Source organism: Triturus cristatus, chromosome 8 (assembly GCF_964204655.1).
Source record: "Triturus cristatus chromosome 8, aTriCri1.1, whole genome shotgun sequence".
In the NCBI taxonomy this organism is placed as follows: Eukaryota; Metazoa; Chordata; class Amphibia; order Caudata; family Salamandridae; genus Triturus; species Triturus cristatus.
The window spans coordinates 815161159-815183690 of NC_140591.1; the positions used below are offsets into that span (position 1 = coordinate 815161159).

Genomic DNA, 22532 nt, shown 5'->3' on the forward strand with positions numbered 1-22532 from the left:
GACGTGAGTCCCTTGCTCACTTTGCCACTGGATTCAAGCAAGCCTGGCTGAAGACAGCTGAAATGCCAGAAACCGGTCCTAGGAAGCTTGTTTCCGGTCCAGGGAAGGCATGGCTTGGCAGTTCGGGCTGGACTGTTCCCATGAGGCACAGGGTCAGACTGATTTGCATATGGCCATGTCTGAACTGGGGTGGCAGAGTGGGCTAAAGAACGTGATGGATCAAACCCTGATCTGTTGACTGGGTGTGAGTGTTTGATTGGTTCTGATGCTCCTTCCATCACCACCCCCTTTTGCACCGCTTTGTTCGCCATAAGTTGGCAGGGTATGCTCAGACGTGAGTCCCTTGCTCACTTTGCCACTGGATTCAAGCAAGCCTGGCTGAAGACGGCTGAAATGCCAGAAACCGGTCCTAGGAAGCTTGTTTCTGGTCCAGGAAAGGCATGGCTTGGCAGTTCGGGCTGGACTGTTCCCATGAGGCACAGGGTCAGACTGATTTGCAAATGGCCATGTCTGAACTGGGGTGGCAGAGTGGGCTAAAGAACGGTGATGGATCAAACCCAGATCTGTTGACTGGGTGTGAGTGTTTGATTGGTTCTGATGCTCCGTCCATCACCACCCCCTTTTGTACCGCTTTGTTCGCCATAAGTTGGCAGGGTATGTTCAGACGTGAGTCCCTTGCTCACTTTGCCACTGGATTTAAGCCAGCCTGGCTGAAGACGGCTGAAATGCCAGAAACCGGTCCTAGGAAGCTTGTTTCCGGTCCAGGGAAGGCATGGCTTGGCAGTTCGGGCTGGACTGTTCCCATGAGGCACGGGGTCAGACTGATTTGCATATGGCCATGTCTGAACTGGGGTGGCAGAGTGGGCTAAAGAACGGTGATGGATCAAACCCAGATCTGTTGACTGGGTGTGAGTGTTTGATTGGTTCTGATGCTCCGTCCATCACCACCCCCTTTTGTACCGCTTTGTTCGCCATAAGTTGGCAGGGTATGCTCAGACGTGAGCCCCTTGCTCACTTTGCCACTGGATTCAAGCAAGCCTGGCTGAAGACGGCTGAAATGCCAGAAACCGGTCCTAGGAAGCTTGTTTCCGGTCAAGGGAAGGCATGGCTTGGCAGTTCGGGCTGGACTGTTCCCATGAGGCACAGGGTCAGACTGATTTGCATATGGCCATGTCTGAACTGGGGTGGCAGAGTGGGCTAAAGAACGGTGATGGATCAAACCCAGATCTGTTGACTGGGTGTGAGTGTTTGATTGGTTCTGATGCTCCGTCCATCACCACCCCTTTTTGTACCGCTTTGTTCGCCATAAGTTGGCAGGGTATGCTCAGACGTGAGTCCCTTGCTCACTTTCCCACTGGATTCAAGCAAGCCTGGCTGAAGACAGCTGAAATGCCAGAAACCGGTCCTAGGAAGCTTGTTTCCGGTCCAGGGAAGGCATGGCTTGGCAGTTCGGGCTGGACTGTTCCCATGAGGCACAGGGTCAGACTGATTTGCATATGGCCATGTCTGAACTGGGGTGGCAGAGTGGGCTAAAGAACGGTGATGGATCAAACCCAGATCTGTTGACTGGGTTTGAGTGTTTGGTTCTGATGCCCCGTCCATCACCACCCCCTTTTGTACTGGCATATTGTTAGAGCATTATCATTAAATGTTCATGAAAAAGTTACAAAAAATGAATAAGCAGACAAATTGATATGTGGTCCAATTCAATGTTGTGATTGGATCCTACTAGGGTTACCACTCACTGTAAATAATTAATTGTATTGTTAAATAATTCCTTCAGGGGATATTTTGTGTTTAGTGTGGCGAGTTAGCGTGCCAGCCTTTTACGCTGATGCACGCGCCGGAAATACCCGGACCTCGCGCCGGAATGCGGACCACGCAGTTAAATAAACGGAGCATGACCGTGTTAGGCAGTTCGCCGCCAACCCGACCAGTGTGTGGTCCTCCAGTTAATTACGCAGCGCAACTGCTGAACGCGCTTGACCCTTGTGGCCCTCCCCAGACCCCGCATGTAACACTGGCGATGAGGAGCGAAACGACCCATGCTTCAAGGCACCCTGCAGGTGGTTGCTGCAGCACATCCTCTACAGTGTGCAGTCCACACTGAGGTCCACCATCACACTAGCCAGATGCCACCACGAGGTAGGAGGCCTCCCACGTGCCCTCAAGGAGTACCTGGCAGGGGTGCAGCACGACACGCCTATGCCAGCAGTGGGGTACTTGCGAGGGAGGCACCCAGGCATCTCCCCACGAAGCAGAGTTCACCCACATGCCACGAGAGCGCCAGCAGAAGCTGCCCACGCAGGACCCCAGCAGTGTTGGTCCCTCCAGCCCACATGCCAGATCCAGTTCTTGGTACACTACTCGCGCACTTTGATGTACAGGTTCCCCATCGGCCAGCATTATGGGAGACCAGGGTGTGGAAGCGCAACCACCAGTGAGGGCCACCTCACAACAACCGCCCTCAGGCATCCTGCCCCCGTTCAGTGGGTCAGCAGACCCCTCTACGGCCTCGCCAAGGTGGCAGATCTGGCTCGCCGCCTGGAGAATTACTTCATCGTCACCAGGGAGATCGACGGTGCCGTCAAAAGCTCCCTACTTCTCCACTACGCGGGGGAGGAGATCTACCTTCTTTTCAAACACCTCCCCGCCACTGGACCCCCGGAGAACTATGCAGCAGCAGTAGCTGCATTGAACGCACACTTTGACCCGCAACTGAATCCTGATTCCGAACATTTCAAGTTGAGGCAGGCAAAGGGAAGGAGAGTCAGAAGACTCGTTTCACGCAAGACTGAGGGAGCTCGCGAGTACCCACCTCATAGGGCACAGAGCAGCAGAAGAAATCAGGGCCCAGCTGATTCTGGGGATCCGCAGTAAAGTTCTGCGAGGCTTCATCCTAAGGCAGCCGAACATTCCAATGAACGACATCCTAGTGTCGTTCATTGGAATGCAGTCAAAGAGATCCTGGCCGGGCCACAGGACGTGCTAAAAGTGAGTGATGACATCCTCATCCACTCACAGACAGCTGGGAATACTACCGACACCTGAGAGCCACGCTGTAAAGCCTCCATGACCACGGGGTCACCCTACATCGGGAGAAGTGCCTGCTGTTCCAACAACAAATCAAATTCTTCGGATACACATTCACTCAAAATGGAATCCAGGTCGACCCCCGGAAATCGCAGGCCATCAAAGCTGCAGCCGCACCCCTTACAGTGGCTGATGTCCGCAGCTTCCTCGGGATGGCCACTTACTGTCACCGCTTCATCCCAGACCTAGCTACCATCGCGGAGCCACTATGGAATCTCACGGGAGCTGATACCATGTAGCAGTAGCTCCTCGACGAAGAAGCAGTATTTCAAGCGGTCAAGAGTGCTGTCCTCAATCACACCATGCTGGTGTATTTCAACCCCGCCAAATGGACTGAAATACTAGTCAACGCCAGTCCCGTAGGCCTAGGAGCCGTCCTTACCCAGGAGCAGGAGCCAGGACGATGGGCAGCCCTAGCGTATGCCAGCAAGGCACTATCCCCAACCGAGAAGCGTTACACCCAGATTGAGAGGGAAGCCCTAGCCATCCTGTGGGCATTTCGGCATTTTCATTTGTACATATGTGGACACCCCTTCAAGATCATTACGGACCATCAACCCCTAGTACCTTTGTTTAAAGGATCGGCGCCTCACCCCTGCCATGCATTGAACGGTGGGCCATTGGGCCCCAGCAGTACGAGATGGATGTGGCGTACCAGCCGGATGCTAAGAACCCTGCCGACTTCCTCTTGAGGCACCCAGGGCCAGCGGAAGATGGATGTGATGGACTGAGCACTGACCCCATGGAGGCCCACCTGAACATGATCTCGGCACTCACGTGCCCTCGAGCGCTGACCCTTGAGGAGGTAGCATCTGCCGCTGAAGCAGACCCTGTCATCGCCAAGGTCCGAGCGGCAGTCCAAGGAGGGCATTGGCGTCAGTTCCTACAATCCGCCAACTCATGGGCAGGCCCAGAGAAACAGAATCTGATACACATGTGGAGGGTCCAGAATTAATTGAGTGTCACCCAAAAAGGCATTCTGCTGAGAGGCTCTCGGATTGTGATCCCCGCATCACTCCAGTCACAAGCGATGCAACTCGCCCACAGAGGGCACCAAGGGATAGAGAAGATGAAGGCCCGCATGCAGGAGAAAGTCTGGTTCCTGGGCATGGACGCCCGTGTCGTAGAGATGGTCTGGCGGTGCCCCTCCTGCCAGGTGACAAGTGGGCCTGAAAGACACACTCCCATTCACACCGAAGAGCATGGGAAGAATCCATAGGAGAAGCTGAGCGTGGACTTCGGGAGCTTCCCGGATGGTAGAGTTATCTTAGCCCTGATCGACAGCTACTCGAAGTATGGGATTGTTGAGGTTGTCCCCTCAACAGCCTTCTCCCATGTTGGCCCAATGCTGGGAAAAATATTTGCCATGTTTGGATGCCCAGAAGAGCTCCGAAGTGAGAATGGGCCCCTGTTCCAGGGACATAAGTTCCAGGAGTTCATGCAGCGCCATGGCATCCAGCACAGGCGCATCACCCCACAGTGGCCCCATGCCAATGGCAAAATTGAACGGTTTATGAGGAGAATCAACAAAGCTCTCCATATCGCCGTGGCCCAGCACCTACAGAAGTTACTGCGGGAATACTGGAGCACCCCTCAAAGCTCCACGCGCCACACCCCCTCGGCACTCATGTTCAATGGTCCCCGCAGTGATGGCCTCCCCATCGCCCCAGGGTGGACGCCTCCTCCCTTCGATGAAGAAGGCACCCTCCAGAAAAGGCAACAACACAATGCCACGGCCAGCCAAACCAGAAGAGCCATGTCTCGCCAGCTGCGATGGGGAGACACCGTCCTCATGAGAAACCGGAGGCCAGGGGGCAAGTTCCGTACCCGATATGAACAGGGCTATTGGACGGTGGCCGATGTGAAGGTAACCATGGTGACAGTCGAAAAAGGAGGGGAAGTCATCACCCGCAGCATCTCATGGTTCAAACAAGTAGTCAATCCTGAACCCTTCCCCGAAGCAGTGAGCAATCCTGGAGTGCTGAGGGAGACTACAGAGGAGCCTGAAGAGGCAGAGGACTACCAGCCAGAGTCTGCCTCCCCAACAAGGCCCCCAGAGCTGACACAAAGGCCCCCAGAGACACCACCCCCACTCAGCGGATCGCCTATGTCCAGCTGTGGCCAGCACAGGTATGCTCTGAGGAGCAACCCCAAGCCGAGCACTCGACTGAGTGACTTTGCCTGTCAAGTAAGTGTACTATGAAGCACTTGGAATCCAGTCAAGGACTAAGTTGGGATGGGATGTGGTGAGTTAGTGTGCCAGCCTTTCACACTGATGCACGTGCTGGAAATACCCAGCCCTCACTCTAGCGCTGGAAGGCGGAGCGTGCAGTTAAATAAACGGGGCGTAACCGCGTTAGGCATTTTGCTGCCAACCCGACCAGTGTGTGGGCCTCCAGTTAATTGCGCAGCGCGACTACTGAGCGCGCTTGACCCGTGCGGCCCTACCCAGGCCCCGCATGCAACATTTAGAGCCATTTGTAGACCAATACTCTTTGGGAAGATTGGGTTGTCCTATTGGTCTTAGAGTAACTAATAGCCCTCAGCAGCATTGTCCAAATGTACTTTGGCATGACTTAAAAACAGCGTCTTTGGTCATTTGAAACAAATTACGAGTGGGCTGCAAATCCTGTTTTGGGCGCAAACTTCAGGCCCCGACAGAAGGACTAACCTTGGGCACCCCTTCGGTTCACCTACTCAGTGGTTCAGCCATCAGTACTACTTTGTGGGCCATCTTGATGCAGTTGAGCAGCGTAATTGTAGTGCCTGCCCCCTTGGTCAAGCACAGACGGGGAACATGTGTACTGAATGATAAGCCAAGCGAGAATGACAGATTTAGGCTGACCAAAAACACAGCCTCAGACTAAGAATATGAATCATTACAAGTGCCAGTTAGAGACAGAAGGATGAAGCTTGTAAAGTTTGTAGGAGTGTTATTGTACAGTTGCATGACTGTTCAACAAAGAGTGATCAATCGAAATCAGGGGATGAGAGTTCAAACTGATTAATGTGTGCACGGAAGTGGGTAGAATTATTTATTCGGACATCTTTTCATGCACTGTGTATATGCAGCAACCCTAGTCTTTCAAAATCAACCCTTTGCACTAATTCAAAGGCTGGGATTTCCAGGGGCTGGAGGTGACCTGAGATTCTTCTTATGGCTCAGTCCAGTTGTAATTAAAGAACAAGCGATGGGGCAAATAGTGTTCCAAAGATTTTGCCACTATTTGCCACTGGACCTCTAGATCTGCAGAAGAGTGTCACTGCGTGGCACATGATTAAGGTAAGCCATGACATCCTCTAATCCCACTTCACTGATTTACAGTGTAGCAATTAGAGAATTTCTACCCATGAAGACACTCAAATGTCTACCTCAGTCAAGCTTCCTGGGAGCAGGCAAAGGCTGATGCTTGGATCCAGAGATGCTGCAAGGGGAATTCTGTATGGTCTATTGGGATCCAACACAGAGGGTTTTGTATCACTCCAGCAACGCTACCTTGAAAAGCTCCACAACCTTCTGTAGGAATATTGAACTCTGGCATGGTGATAGAATGCTCAATGGAGACCTCCAGTAGACTTGATTGGTACCTACAACAGAGCATGTTGTGTAAGGAAAAAATGGAGTGTGGAAATTCACTTTACAAGTAGCGCTCACCAAAAACAAGCCATCTATATCTATAGAACCATTTTTTATCTCTTGATCTGCTAAAAATACTAGAAAGATAGAAGGAGATGTGGATTTGTCTGAGTGCAGTGTCCCTGAAGTAACAAGCAATTCACTCCGACGCTCACTCTTTAGTCACATCTCAAAAAGAAAATAGGCGAGGGCTGGTTTAATAGCCACACACAAAAACACACATACACTCATGCATGTGCACGCACACCCACACGCACAGCAAAGATGTCATGAGATATAAAGCAAAAAGAACAATTGATGGACGGAATGCTGAAACAATGTCAAACATTCACCCCAGTACTGAGATCTGGTCCTTAATCCATCGTTTTTTTGCACACCGTGCCATGCCAGTTTGGACCTAGCCATATGCAAATCAGTCTTCATCCTGCTCCCCATAATAGCAGTCCAGCCCGAACTGCCAGGCCAGGTCCACCCTTGACCAGAAACGAGCATCCTGGGAACGGTTTCAGAATATCACCATTGATCAACCAGGCTAGCTTGAATCCAGTGGCATGGTGAGCATTGCACCCATGCCTGGGCATACCCTTCCCACTTAGGGCCACAAATGCACAAAGAGATCTGGGCCTAAATCCTTTTTTGCACACTATGCCATTCCAGTTTTAAAGCAAGCACGGTAAACAGTACAACTCCCTCTGACTTCAGCTGGGGAATAAAAAAATCAATAATGTGCCTGATACAGTGGGTTCCTCACACCCCAGAGCCCGTGTACCACTCCAGGTGGTGGACAAATGAAAGCTACTCTCAAGTGTGCGTGTATACACATAGATGCCAAACTTTCTACATAGAAAAGGTGAGTTGCTGTAGGTAAAAATTAACTGACAATATGTGAAGCAACGTGTTTTATTACACACTGTACTCAGTTGCGGCCGGCATATCTCATGGACAGGGGTGTGGGGAGGGGGGTCACGCGGGGAGGTCTCGCGGGCAAAGGTTTAATTTAATAATAATAGTTATTAAAAAAATGAAACTTACCTTTCTGCCTGCCGGGTCCCTCGCCTTCTATGTTCCTGCTCTCCTGCTCTCCTGCCTCTGGCAGGAGCAGGACGCAAGCAGCCAGGCTCCCTCCTCTAAGCTAATCACAATGCTGCCCAGCCAGGGGCTTATGGGGAGGCCATGATCTTCATGCAGCCATTGAGAAGGGCAGAGTGCGCATGACTGGTTTGGGCTGCCCCAGGGGGCCGACCAAACAGTCTTTGGACATTCAGGAGTGGACACACCACTCCTTCCCTGCCCTGCTTGCAGAGCAGCCCTCCTACCTGCCCACCCGCCCACCCGCAACCAAACATAAAATGGTAATAGCTGAACGTTATTACCATTTTACCTTTCTGCTTCTCGCACTGTGAAAAAGCATTGGGACGACGCTCCTCCCCCCTAGTGGAGGAGCCGCCGCTGACTGTACTTCAGAGGACTGATACCACCTCAACTAGCCTATATGTGCCACTCAATGCCCACTTCACAAAGATTGAGTGTGGATACACTCCATCCCTGTGGGTGAAATACCCCCACCATGGTCAAACCTTGAAGAAAAACATACAAACTTTCTAGGCGATAACCATTTGTTAAGGAATGCGGAATAAATCATTGATGCCTGCTGCAAAACTGCCAAAAACCAACAGGCTGCTGGAGCGCCCTAGGCCAATCTGTTAATCAGTATGTGCAAGACTCTCACAGAAGGAGAGCTGGTCAAGCAGAAAGGGTGTCCTGAAAAGCAGTGGCAGCAGATGAAGTCGACCATCTGTCTTTCCAAGGCAGCCCAGCTGACTGATGGGAAGGCGTGATTGAAAGAACCCCACTAACAATGTTTAATGCTCATCAGAGAAATGACCTCCCATGAAAACAGCACAGGTGTTCTTTTGAGACACCACAAAGGTAAAAAGAAACAATACGCCATGCTCAGAAATTAATGAGGCATTTTAATCAAACGTTGATGCTGTCTGCTCATTGAGAAAGTTCTGAAAACTTTGGGCAGTTTCCTGGTTTTCAAAGGCATACTTTGGGCGTTAAGGACCGTTTCCCTGAAGATGCACAGAAATATATTAAAATGTCTAGTTTAAACGCATTAGCACATTCTCTCACTGAGGTGGGGACCACATATATTGGTTTCTACAATCATGCAGCCACACCGCTGGAAAGTGCAGTGCATTTCTACTGGCTATAAAGTCTGGATGTTTGGAAATGCTTGCTCACTCAATAAACTACTGGGACAGATTCACAGATGCTTTTTGAAAAGGCAGAAATGTATGCACCTTATAATTGCGCTTATGAATTTCGTATTTTTCTGAGGCTTTGGGGCGTCTCAAAAATCCACTGGAGTCTTCATTGAAACCAATCAAGTGGAGATCACAAGATTTATCCTTCTTTCATCACGCATGCTACAGCTGATTGTCTAAACTTCCTAGGCATGGACGAATTGCATATTTGATGGGTTCCAGAGTAGTGTACTACTCACCCAAAAAGCACTTCAACTCCTCATCAGCACTATATAAATACAAACCTTTTTTCATCTATCCCTTCACTATCCTTCTCAGTTCAAATAACTGACTAACATCCACCACTCAAATGACTTTCATATTTCACTATACTAATTCACACAAATTCTTTATGGGTTCCTGAGTAGCGTGCTACTCTCCGAAAAAGCGGTTCAACACCTCATCAGGGGGTAGCAAGAGTTATATAAATGCAAACCTTTTTCCATCTTCTATCCCTCCACTATCCTCCTCAAACCAAATAACTGACTAACATATCGACCCCATCAAATTACTTTTATATTTCACTATACTAATTCACCACTTATCCTTTATGGGTTTCGGAGTAGCGTGTTACTTGCCAAAATACCGCTTTAACACCTTATATGGGGTAACAAGTGCTAAATAAATGCAATGTATTTTCCCTTTTCTATTCCTCCACTATCCTTCTCAATCCAAATAACTGAGAAACATATGCACCACTCAAATTTCTTTCATATTTCAGAATACTAATTCACCACTTATCCTTTTTGGGATACTTCCTGAAAAAAGTGCTTCGACGCCTCGTTAAAGGTAGTAAGTGCTACATTAATGCAATTAATGCATTACAATTAATAACAAAAGTTGCACATTATTTATTTACTTATTTTCTCCATGTGGCATTTCTTTCAGACAAAACGTTTTTCCTGGTGAGAACCCCCTTCACCTTGCCCCCCCCTTAAATTTGTTGTGATGTTTCCTTTCCCTCTCCACCTTGGAAATGTATTTGCTATTGTATTTTGCTTGGTTAGCCCTCACCATTCTCTATGTTTCACATGCGCACCTGGACCTTTCAGCTTCTGAAAAGCCCCTCCCCCAGTAATGAATTTTCCCTGTTAGAAGTTCTATCTGCAAGTAAAGAAGTCCTCAAATCCTGATTGATATTGGATTAATACTGTGCACTAGATTTACAGTCAGATATGCAAAACCTTTCTGAATCCTGTTAACAGTGCAAACCGAGTGGATGGGACCGTGGGGACCTCTCAAATATTCCCAATGAAGATGTGACCTTTTGATCAGAGACCCTTATTGATATAAGTTTAGTTTTTGTTTGAAGACAGAGTTGAGTCTATTTATTGACTGCACAAAGTGGGCTTTGCACTCTGCTCTGCTAACCACTTAGGGGGCGCTTAGTTTAGTTACGTGGGCCATCTTTGGCACATACATATGGGCAACCTTTGTTTGCAAACAATATCTAGTCCATTTTGTGGTAAACAGAGTTACATCATGCAGCCTGGTATTGTCTGAACTGCTCTAGGACTCGAATGATGACTCGCATATTTCAACTGCAGTAAAAAGTATGCATTTTTTAGTGTTACCAACAATAACTGGAACTGTTCATTCTGTGTTGGAATCACTCATACTAAAGATGAGAAGTTATCTGGTTGGGGAGGCCCAATCCAAACACAATGGAGCACTGTGAGGTTCTATCTACTGACCTCCTAGATGACCTGCCCATCTTATCCATGGCCTGTCATTAGTATATGCAACTGGTTCATACACACGACATTCTCTCTTCCCATAGACAATGTCTAGTAAAATCTGGTACTCCATGCTATGATACAATCTTTCCCACCACTGCATGCTTATAGTGTGCCAAGAAAACTTTATTAAACAAAGTCTTATTGCTAAATAAAAAAAACAGCATTGGTACTATGGGCCTTATTTAGAGTTTGACAGACAGGATACTCTGTTACAATCCTATACTGCGAACTCTAAATAGAGCCATATATTAGTTAAATGCATAAGACACCAAAGGGCATACCAACAAGGCGGTGCTATAAAATTATTGCTGCTTTTGCGGCCGTTTTTGGCCGAAAAGCGGCGATAACTTTATCGCTTTATCAGCAAGGTCACGCTATCGCGTGAATCCTTGCCTTAGCGCCCTTTCCCGTAACACCCAGCTTTGCATCTCTAATGAGATGCAAAGTGGGAGTTTCTTCCCAAAATAACAGGAGACATGTCGCTAAGCGACATTTCTCCAATTATCAATGGGCACGCTAACAAGCATAGCGATAAGAAAAGTAGCGCTAACCGCGGTTATCGCTACTTTCCTTATGCCTGCTTTCTGGTTGACTTAGCCATTATATCCAATGGAAGGTGGATATAATGGCTAAGTCCACCCTGCCCTATCAACAAGCTATTGCAAAATGTTGTGCGATTACTGCTGGATTTCCAGCGATAATCGCACATTTGACAGCTTGCGCCAGGAATTTTATTGCTTTTGAGATAGCTTTGCTGATAGCACGCTATCTCAGCGATAAAATTCAGCGATAGCCGGCGATAATTATCCTAGCGCTAAGTGCGCTTAGCAATAATGATCGCCGGTTGTTGCTGATATGCCCCCTAGGGGCATATTATCAAGGACGGCGTTAAAATTATCGCTGCCTTAGCCCATGTTCTGGTGTGAACATGGGCTTCTACTGGAATTCTCTGCGGCATATTATCAAGCCCATTATCGCCGCTTTAGCGGCAGTTTCCTGCCGCTAAAGCGGCGATAATTTTAATGCCGTCCTTGATAATATGCCCCCTAGAACCTCATTTAAGATTTGGTAGGTGGACCACCATATAGCTGAAATATTGGAGGCACTGCCTCCGACGCTGCGACTCACTTCCGAAAGTTAGTTTGCCACTTACTTGGTGAAGTTTTTTTCACTGAAAATGCATGCCCAGATACGGGGGAAGCAATTTCGAAATTGCGACATGGGGAACAAGATGTTATTTATTTTATTTTTCAAAGACAAACCCCAAAGCAGATGATCCTGATGTGGTGAACGTTTTCTCCCAGTGCATAAGGGACACTGTTTCCAAGAAGCAAAAAACAGTGTCCGAAGGGCACCTTCAAAACAAAATGAACAAAGCCAACCTCTAACTGAGACATGCTACACGAGCGGTGGATGGATGGGGCAGCCACTGATTTCTGGCAGATGCCCTTTTAAAAGCCACCCTTAAATTAGACCATTACGCATTCACAAAAGTCACACTTACAACTTCTTTAGGAAACATTTAGACACTGTCAAATAAGGTGAAATAGTGGTCCATGTCCGAAAAGGGCTCACCAATGCCTGCCCACAGCAACACTCCATCTACCCTTACTCTCACTTGCCCGTACTCATCATGCCACCCTCAGTCCTGATGACAAACTTAGAAGTAGAGTCAGTGGTGGTATTGTATGGTTTTCTAAAAGAAACATGTTATCCCCAAACTTCCCTGCAACTGGCACTCTTAAGGAGATTGAAGGAAGTGACTCCAAGGCACAGACAAAGTGCCACCATTCAAAAGAAGAAAGAACATATACTCTTAGGCAGGGCCGGCTTTAGCGCAACTGGTGGCGCCCGGTGCGACAATCATTTTTGGCGACCCCACCCCCATGACCTCCTCCTTGGATTCTCTCAATACCACTGGGTAAAAGTGCCCATCATCTATCAAATCATAATTTATTGCTAAACACAGCGCCCCCCTGAGGTCAGCGCCCCCTCCACAGGCCAGCACCCATTGAGGCCTTACCTGTCACACTGCCCTGACCCCCGGCCCTGCTTTTAGGCTCACTTTAATCCATGGCTCATGGAAACAGTGAACTAAAGATGATGCGGTTGAATCCTCAAGAGGCGCTGAAGGAAACAATTCACTCACTGATTGAACTGCATGTCCCATCCATAAGAAGAACAAGAGCAACTGTATTTCGAGCGTGGGTTGAAGAAAAGTGACCTGCAAATTCTGAGTGATGATGTGGAACAACTCCCCCACCCTTCGCCCCACAAGGAGCTCTTGAACATCTTCGGAGAACTATCAGCAGCCCGCTGCAACAAGGTCTCTTGGGCTTCATCTGCTTTAGGCCATATTCTGGCCATATAACAGTGCTATACCTGCAACTACTTCAGTATGTGACTCCCTACAAGAAAACACCTCTTATAAAATACCAGAGGGCACAATGCTTTGACATATGGCAGATATTAGAGGAATTTTTGAGAACCTCACATAGGGTGCAATATCCCTACAGTTTTTCCTCTTAAGGATTAGGGGAAATGTAAAGCCCACAGGACTCTAGCCAATTGTGCACCAATATATAGCCTTTAAATGTCTCTGGCAGTAAACCCGATTTCTGCTCTCTATAAGTCGGTGCAATCAGTTCAGGAGACCATTCCTTCACACCCAAGGCACCGCCATCTTGAACTTGTATTTGCTTCCCATTTGACATGAGCCAGGCTATGAAGTTCAGAAAAACATTAAAGATCCATCTTCTCTGCTCTTCCAATGGACGCCAGTAATGCCTGTGGACCTCCCACTATGTCTCCCTTAAGACTGGGTGACATCCTGCTCAAGGATACTCGTACCTTCGTCAGGAGCACACTACATCTTGCACCAGCCATTTCCCGTTCCAGTGCTGCCAATGACAATACCAACGTGACGACCAACCATCACAATCTCCCATGTGTGACAATTCAGACTATTCTTGGCCACTCAGAGTCAGCGGTATAAGAATGGCTTGGATGTCTGTTGTGCTCATCTAAAAATTGGACAAACAGCGCCACCATGTGGTAGACTGTTTTAAGTGCTGTTGTTGACAAATAGGTGTCGCTGCTGAGAACCGGAACTGGCTCAAATTAAATACTGATATACACCAATGCACTCCTACACACTAGTGCAGATATTCCAGTTTTTTAAAAATTAACAAACATTCCTAAAAGTATGCCAAGAAAGCTGCACCACTTACAGCCTTCCTGGTGTACTACATGTGACATGGTTCCTAATAACTATTTCCCCAATGTGGGGTTGAATGCACAGTACAGCTAAGTACCCGACAGAGGTCACGTTTTTTTGCTGATTTCTTCATAGGAAAAAACTTCCTACACACACCTCCACCCTAAACTTTGGGGGTGTTCCAATCCCTTCCCTCCTTGGAAGAAGATTTACTCCGCTCTTTGATTAGAAATTCTTTAATCAGAATGAGAAAGGGTTGATAGGAGTTTGTGAATGGCCACAGGCTCGTGAGTTTGTGCAAATTCACAAATTCTCAAGGCAAACCACGCCGTTATCTGTCCACTCTCACCCTTCATGCGGGGTTCACTATTGAATAGTCAGTCATGATGTTCAAATACGCCATTATAAAAGCATTTAGATCTTGAGTCACAAACATTTCACCTGTATTAGCATATATATATCTGAAAAAGACTCTATTTCAGCCTGACTTGTATCCACAAATGCATGCACGCTCCCTAAGAACCACTGACTCCCTTCTATTGGAACCACAGATGTTAAAAACAAACAAAAACATACAACCGTTCATTCTCTGGCCTTACCCCCAGAATTTGGAGCACTCTACTTCCGGAACTCATCTGCTTACTTAAAAAAAGAATCAAAAAAGCAGCTCTTGATGCACAGATTCCTTCTCCAGGAGCGATGGTCCTTCTTCAGCTTTGCTCTCATTGGGTGGACTCCAGAGGATCTTGGAACTGATATGCTTAACAGCTTACTCTATATATGTACTTCATGATAATTCCCTCTCTGATTGTCACTTATTTTTCTCTTTTATCGCTATTGTATGACTCCATGGTTATATGTACAGCTCTCTGATACCCGGAAGGGTCATGTTCGCGCTATATAAAACTCCAAAAATAAAAATAAATACCTAGCAGACATAAATGCTTTTAATACTTCGTAATTGTATGGACTTGCGGTCACTGACAATGCAGTGATATTATCCGCATATTTGGTCACAGGAGAGACTCATAATGAGCATTATGATCATCTTCACCCATTCAAATAATCGGCCTCTCTAATGGGACTGTCGTGGTTCTGCTTAAATAGCTCTGTTTATGTAGCAATGTGCATGAAAGAACAGCCTGGCATAAAACAGATATGCATGTGCTTATAGAATAATATGAGATTTATTTCCTTCATTGAGGGAGGGACATGATTAACATGTTCTCAGTGATTATGCCATAAAACTAAAATGTTAAGGGACTTATGAGTTTAGGTGCTGCCTTCTGACCACTGTACAAAGTCATCCTTAACTCACACGACTGTTAGTACTTGATAAAGTTTAAAATAAGATGTATTTTAGAGAGTCATTGATTATATTGGGAAGTGTTTGTAAGGCTGTATGAAAGTGTCACTAAGTAGTTGGATTAATAGTATTTGGACGAAATATTGAGTTTTAAATATCGGTTGCAGGAATATCGAAAACAATATCGTGATACAAAAATATCATTGTCAAGAATATTAATTTGTTTTGGTAAGTAATATCGTTTTCAAGAATATTGTTGTTGTAAATATCGTTTTCAAGAATATAGTTATAAAATATTTGTTTTGTAATTATCTTTTTGTGTGTTATTATTGTTTGTATAATTGTTATGTAAGATCCTAGATACAGCTGAAAGGATCAGGCAGGAGGCAGGTTAATGTGAAGGTATACAGATTTAATGGCGAATAAGAAGAATCCATCCAAGGTCCCAACCAGTGTAGGTAACAGCCTTCAGTAAATTGAATCAGCCCAATTCCATCACCTGGGATACAAGGCCTGGACATGGAACCCCTGGTTACCATGGGAGTCTGACATCACGGAAAGCACAGAAGCACAGATGCCACATGTTAATAATATTTTTAAATATAGCCAGTAATGTGAAGTGATGTATCATTTTTTATTCAATTATAATGGTAATTTATATTGTCGTAGCACATTTCTAGGTTTGCAGGGGTGTGGGGTAGGAAGCTGTTGAAGCATAATTAATGAATAAATAATAATTAATTTATTAATTGATTACTAATTATATTAATTGTGTCATATTTTTTAAGTTATATACTTTGTGCTATTGGGTTTGTAGGGGTATGAGGTGGGAAGTCAATTAACTAATAGTTAATTAAAAATTTAACAATGCATCAATAATTATTTAATTGATTAGTAATTCTGTAAATTCTGTAATCTTTTAAAAAAAAATGTTTTTTGTTAAGTGCGGGTCGCTGGGCTTGTAGGAGTCTAGGGTGGGAAGGTCATTATTAATTAATTAATTATCAATTGGTTATTTATTAAATAATTATATATTAATTAATTCACAAATATTCAATTAGTTATTAATTATGTTAATTTTGTTACATCTATGTACTTTTGTTATATTTTAAGTGTGGGTTGTAGGTGTGTGGAGGAATGGGGGAGTAAGTTAATTCAGTAAGAAACAAATAGTTACATAATTATGTTAATTGCCTAATTGTTTTTTATTTTTGTATATATAATCTTTTTGGGGTTAATTGATAAAGTTTGTATTAAAAGATTTAGTTTGTTATAAATTGATTGGGTTATGTTTCATGTATGTTGTGTGTTTGAACTGAAGTACTTTCTCTACTGTTGCACAGACTGGATTGGGAATAGAAAATGTCACCCCTTCGAACTCCAACACTTTCCCTGCTGTTGCATAGATTGAAGTGGGAATAGTGAATTTTACCCCTCCAGAGTCCAGCACTTTTCCTACTGTTGCACAGACTGAAGTGGGCATAGTAAATGTTACCTTTCAGAAGTTCAATACTTTCCCTACTGTTGCACAGACAGAAGTGGGAATAGTAAATGTTACCTTTCCGAAGTTCAATGCTTTCCCTACTGTTGCACAGACTAGAGTGCGCATAGTAAATTTTACCCCTCAGTACTCCAATGCTTTCCTTACTGTTGTAGAGACTGGAGTGGGGATAGTAAATTTTACCCCTCTGAAGTCCCACGCTTTCCCTGCTGTTGTACAGAGTGGAGTGGGAATAGTAAATGTTACCCCTCTGGAGTCCAATGCTTTCCCTACTGTTGCACAGATTGGAGTGGGAATAGCAATTTTATTCCCTTTGACCTTCAACACTTTCCCTACTGTTGCATAGACTGGAGTGGGAATAGCAAATGTTACCCCTCCGGAGTCTAGCACTTTCCCTACTGTTGCACAGACTGAAGTGGGAATCGTAAATGTTACCTTTTCGAAGATCAATGCTTTCCCTACTGTTGCACAAACTAGAGTAAGAATAGTTAATGGTTTCCCTCAGGAGTCCAACACTTGCCTTACTGTTCCACAGACTGAAGTAGGAATAGTACATTTTACCCCTACATACTCCTATGCTTTCCTTACTGTTGCAGTGACCGGACTGGGAAAAGTAAATTTTACCCCTCTGGAGTCCAACGCTTTCCCTGCTGTATTACAAGATGGAGTGGGAATAGTAAATATTACCCCTCTGGAGTCCAATGCCTTCCCTACTGTTGCACAGACTGGAGTCGGAATAGTACATTTCACTCCTCCAGATTCCAATTCTTTCACTTCTGTCACTTAGACTGGAGTGGCAATAGTAAATTGGACCCCTCTGAAGTCCAATGCTTTCCCCACTGTTGCACAGAGTGGAGTAGGAATAGTACATTTTTCTTTTCCGAAGCCCAACGCTTTCCCTAATAGTGCACAGATGGGAGTGGGAATAGTAAATTTAACCTCTGCAAACTCCAACTCTTTCCCTGAAGTTGCAGAGACTGGAGTGGGAATAGTATATTTTACCCCTCCAGAGTTCAACACTTAACCTAGTGTTGCACAGACTGAAGTGGGCATAGTAAATGTTACCTTTCAGAAGTTCAATACTTTCCCTACTGTTGCACAGACAGAAGTGGGAATAGTAAATGTTACCTTTCCGAAGTTCAATGCTTTCCCTACTGTTGCACAGACTAGAGTGCGCATAGTAAATTTTACCCCTCAGTACTTCAATGCTTTCCTTACTGTTGTAGAGACTGGAGTGGGGATAGTAAATTGTACCCCTCTGAAGCCCAACGCTTTCCCTGCTGTTGTACAGAGTGGAGTGGGAATAGTAAATGTTACCCCTCTGGAGTCCAATGCTTTCCCAACTCTTGCACAGACTGGAGTAGGAATAGTACATTTTACCCCTCCGGAGTCCAATGCTTTCCCTACTGTTGCAGAGATTGGAGTGGGAATAGCAATTTTTTTCCCTTCGACCTTCAACACTTTCCCTACTGTTGCATAGACTGGAGTGGGAATAGCAAATGTTACCCCTCCGGAGTCTAGCACTTTCCCTACTGTTGCACAGACTGAAGTGGGAATCGTAAATGTTACCTTTTCGAAGATCAATGCTTTCCCTACTGTTGCACAAACTAGAGTAAGAATAGTTAATGGTTTCCCTCAGGAGTCCAACACTTGCCTTACTGTTCCACAGACTGAAGAGGGAATAGTACATTTTACCCCTTCATACTCCTATGCTTTCCTTACTGTTGCAGAGACTGGACTGGGAAAAGTAAATTTCACCCCTCTGGAGTCCAACGCCTTCCCTGCTGTGGTACAAGATAGAGTGGGAATAGTAAATATTACCCCTCTGGAGTCCAATGCCTTCCCTACTGTTGCACAGACTGGAGTCGGAATAGTAAATTTCACACCTCCAGATTCCAATTCGTTCCCTTCTGTCACTTAGCCTTGAGTGGCAATAGTAAATTGGACCCCCCTGAAGTCCAATGCTTTCCCCACTGTTGCACAGAGTGGAGTAGGATTAGTACATTTTTATTTTCCGAAGCCCAACGCTTTCCCTAATAGTGCACAGATGGGAGTGGGAATAGTAAATGTAACCTCTGCGAACTCCAACTCTTTCCCTGCAGTTGCAGAGACTGGAGTGGGAATAGTATATTTTACCCCTCCAGGGTTCAACACTTAACCTAGTGTTGCACAGACTGGAGTGCCAATAGTAAATTTAACCCCTGTGAAGTCTAGTGGTTTCCCTTCTGTTGAACAGACTGGAGTGGGAATAGTAAATCTTACTTTTCCCAAGGCCAACGCTTCCCCTACTCTTGCACAGACTGGAGTGGGAATGGTAAATGTTACCCTTCTGGAGTCCAAAGCTTTCCCTACTGTTGCAAAGACTGGAGTGGGAATACTAAATGTTATCCCTCTGAGGTCCAACACTTTCCCTACTGTTGCACAGACAGGAGTGGCAAAAATATAACTGCTATTCCCAGACTTCAATACTTTTTTAAATATTATTTAAATATATCTATTGTTATTTGTTTGTTTGTTTAGTTTTATGTCATTAGTGCCGGCCTTCTCCTTATAAAATCTTGGCTGGTGCACTTGGCGTGTGCGACTCTCCGGTGCTCCCTCATCTCCCTGGACGCTACGCTGCTTTTTGGGGGCAGGCTGCAGACTTCAACACCCACGGGACTGCGAGGACCACGGAGCATTGCGCTCCCTTAACTGTGCTCACCTGGTTCCTCTTCCCGTTTGGCTCCTCCTGCATACGCAGCGCCTCGCGGCCCCCGCTGCGCGGGCGCCGCTCGCCGGCCTTCTCCTTATAAAATCTTGGCTGGTGCACTTGGCGTGTGCGACTCTCGGGTGCTCCCTCATCTCCCTGGACGCTACGCTGCTTTTTGGGGGCAGGCTGCAGACTTCAACACCCAGGGGACTGCGAGGACCACGGAGCATTGCGCTCCCTTAACTGTGCTCACCTGGTTCCTCTTCCCGTTTGGCTCCTCCTGCATACGCAGCGCCTCGCGGCCCCCGCTGCGCGGGCGCCGCTCGCCGGCCTTCTCCTTATAAAATCTTGGCTGGTGCACTTGGCGTGTGCGACTCTCCAGTGCTCCCTCATCTCCCTGGACGCTACGCTGTTTTTTGGGGGCAGGCTGCAGACTTCAACACCCACGGGACTGCGAGGACCACGGAGCATTGCGCTCCCTTAACTGTGCTCACCTGGTTCCTCTTCCCGGCCACGCCCTTGCTCTCGCCCCGAGCTCATAAAAGCTTATGTCCCAGCGCTCTAGCGGTACGCGTGCGGGACGACGCCCCGGGCGAAGACCGGGCAAAGAGCGGGCCGTTTGTGGCCGTTCGTGGACGGCCGTGGACGGGACGGGTCACTTTCCCGTTGTGTGCCATTGTCACTGTTTTATGCTCCTGAGTATGAGTGAGTACTCGCAAAGTTGCTGATAGGTGGATTGTGCAATTTAGTTATCTTTGTGGAAATATAGCATCCTAGCAATCATTCCTGTTGTTCCCGTAGGTGTAATATAATATATTTTGGATCCTCTTGCATTCCGATTACAAGTATGACTTCCCTAAGGTCTGGTAGGAAGGTTGTTCAGGCCAGCAAAGGGGACAAAATTACAGGGACCCTTGATAATTTTATTACAAGAGCGACTCGCGTTCTTGAACAAGAAATTATCTTAACTGAGAAAAGATTGTCCTTAGAAATTTCAGCAAAAAGATCATCCCTGGGCAATATTATGACAGTTATGTCCCCAGAATGTAGACTGCCGCAAACTGCCCTTAATACACCATCCAGTTCTATCACAGCGTCATTGAATCTAACTGCCCAGGGCTCATTGGATATCGTACAAGAGCCAATATTTATCCCGGGACCCTGTGCTTCACCCATAATTACTAGCCCTTCTTATTCACAGTCTACTTCTGAGATATTGTGTACTGCTGCTCCGACTGTGAGTAACAACCCCAAGCCCATTTCCGGCAAAAGAAAACGTAAGGGAGTTATCTCTAAAGGCAAACGTGTAAAAAGGTCTAAAATGCCCAAATTGCTTGATTCTGCTAAAAATCGTGATGCTCTTGATCCCAAAATATCTCGATGTACTGCTCCTGTTCCAGGAAGCCATAGGTCACCACATATTGCTACCACTGAATCGAGTGCTGACCCTCTGCCTCCTGATCTTCTCCAGCATATTGAGAAACTAATGAAATCTCTTCTTTTACCATTATATGAGAGAGTTAATCGACTATCCTCTTCGCTGGACAAAATTGAAGGCATGGTGCTCATGAACTCGACCATGTTGGAGAAACTTACATCGTCCCCTATCGGTCCTAAGCAACCAACTATTCCTGAGATTGCTGACAGAACTAGGTCTGATTCAAACGTCAATACTCATAGGGGTAGAGCTTCCTCGAACTCTCTTGCCCGTAGTGACCCCACTGTAGAAGCATCCTGCCCTCTTGTTAGTTTAGATGTGCCGACTGATTCAGGATGTAATACTATCAATAGCACAGCTACTACTAAGAGAGATACTTTTATTAGCAAGCCTAGTACAGAGAGTGTTGATCATTTTCACAAACTCCCATGCATAAATCTCCCCCCAGAGTCAAAGCCGTATACTGTCATAATGGTAGGTGTTCCACGGCTCCCTCAGGTTAAATCTGAGACCCATAATGAGCTGAAGAACAAAGTCATACACTGGCTAAACAGCAACAGGCCATTACCTCCTAGATTAAGTGCTGAGATTATGACTGTTCGCAGGGTATGCTGGCTGGGAAACAGAGCCAAGAAAGTGGAGGGAGATTGTGTGATCATTAACTTTCGGGACCCAAGGGTGGCGAGTCATATTTGTTCCTATCCTAACAACGTGAGCGTCACTGGAATATCCACACTGGATATGTCCTATTTTGACTCACATAACTCCCATGTTTTATCTTGTGATATGCCCATTCCCTGGGAAAGGGTTAATAAGAACTCCCACCGACAGACAGGATTTGATTTCCGCCTCCCACTGTTTAATTCTTATGCACCGCTGTACTCTCTAGATGGAGTTGATTGACTACCTCCAACTCCGAAAAACAGGGTCAGAGTGTACAAGGCCTGTCTAGGCCTAGATAATACGGGATTAGCAGGGAGGGGCGGGATAAGGGGGTACCTTTGGTCCTGGGCATATTGCCTCCAAATCCCCCACGGGCAACACCCACTAGGTCACCTCCTATCATCAGTAATCCTGGTATTCCCGAGAGTGAGAATAACGGTCTTGAAAACATCGGTACCCAACCAGCTATACTAGGAGCTGCCCCCGCTTCCCTGTCCCCCACCTCCACCGGCTCTTCCCCCTTGACTTTGGCTTCATGGAATGTTGCTGGACTCCGTAGCAAAACAATTTTGGAAGACTGGTCTGCATGGGTGAACACGCATGATATCCTGGTTTTTCAGGAAACTTGGGCTTTGGATCCCATTTACTTTCCCAGGTATATAAACTTTTTTAAAGGGGCTATATGTGGAGCAAAAGGACGCCCATCTGGTGGCCTTTGTATTTGGGTCAAGCAAACCCTTGGGTATAACCCTAGGGAATTGGACATAGATAGTCCTGATTTACTGATTATCTCATTAGTCTGTAATGGTGCACCTGAATTCCTGATTATAAACATCTACAACAGGGGCCTTCCAGGCGGGCGTGGTACAAATACATATCTACAACTAGATAGGTTTTTGGACAAAGTTAACACGGGCTCCAACGTTGTAATATTGGG

General features: G+C 46.3%; 1 protein-coding gene across 1 annotated transcript in view; it reads right to left on the reverse strand.

Moving 5' to 3' along the window:
* NALCN (sodium leak channel, non-selective) overlaps positions 1-22532 on the reverse strand; it is a 2843734-nt gene that overhangs the window by 1621045 nt on the left and 1200157 nt on the right. The gene's annotated exons all lie outside the window — the stretch shown is intronic.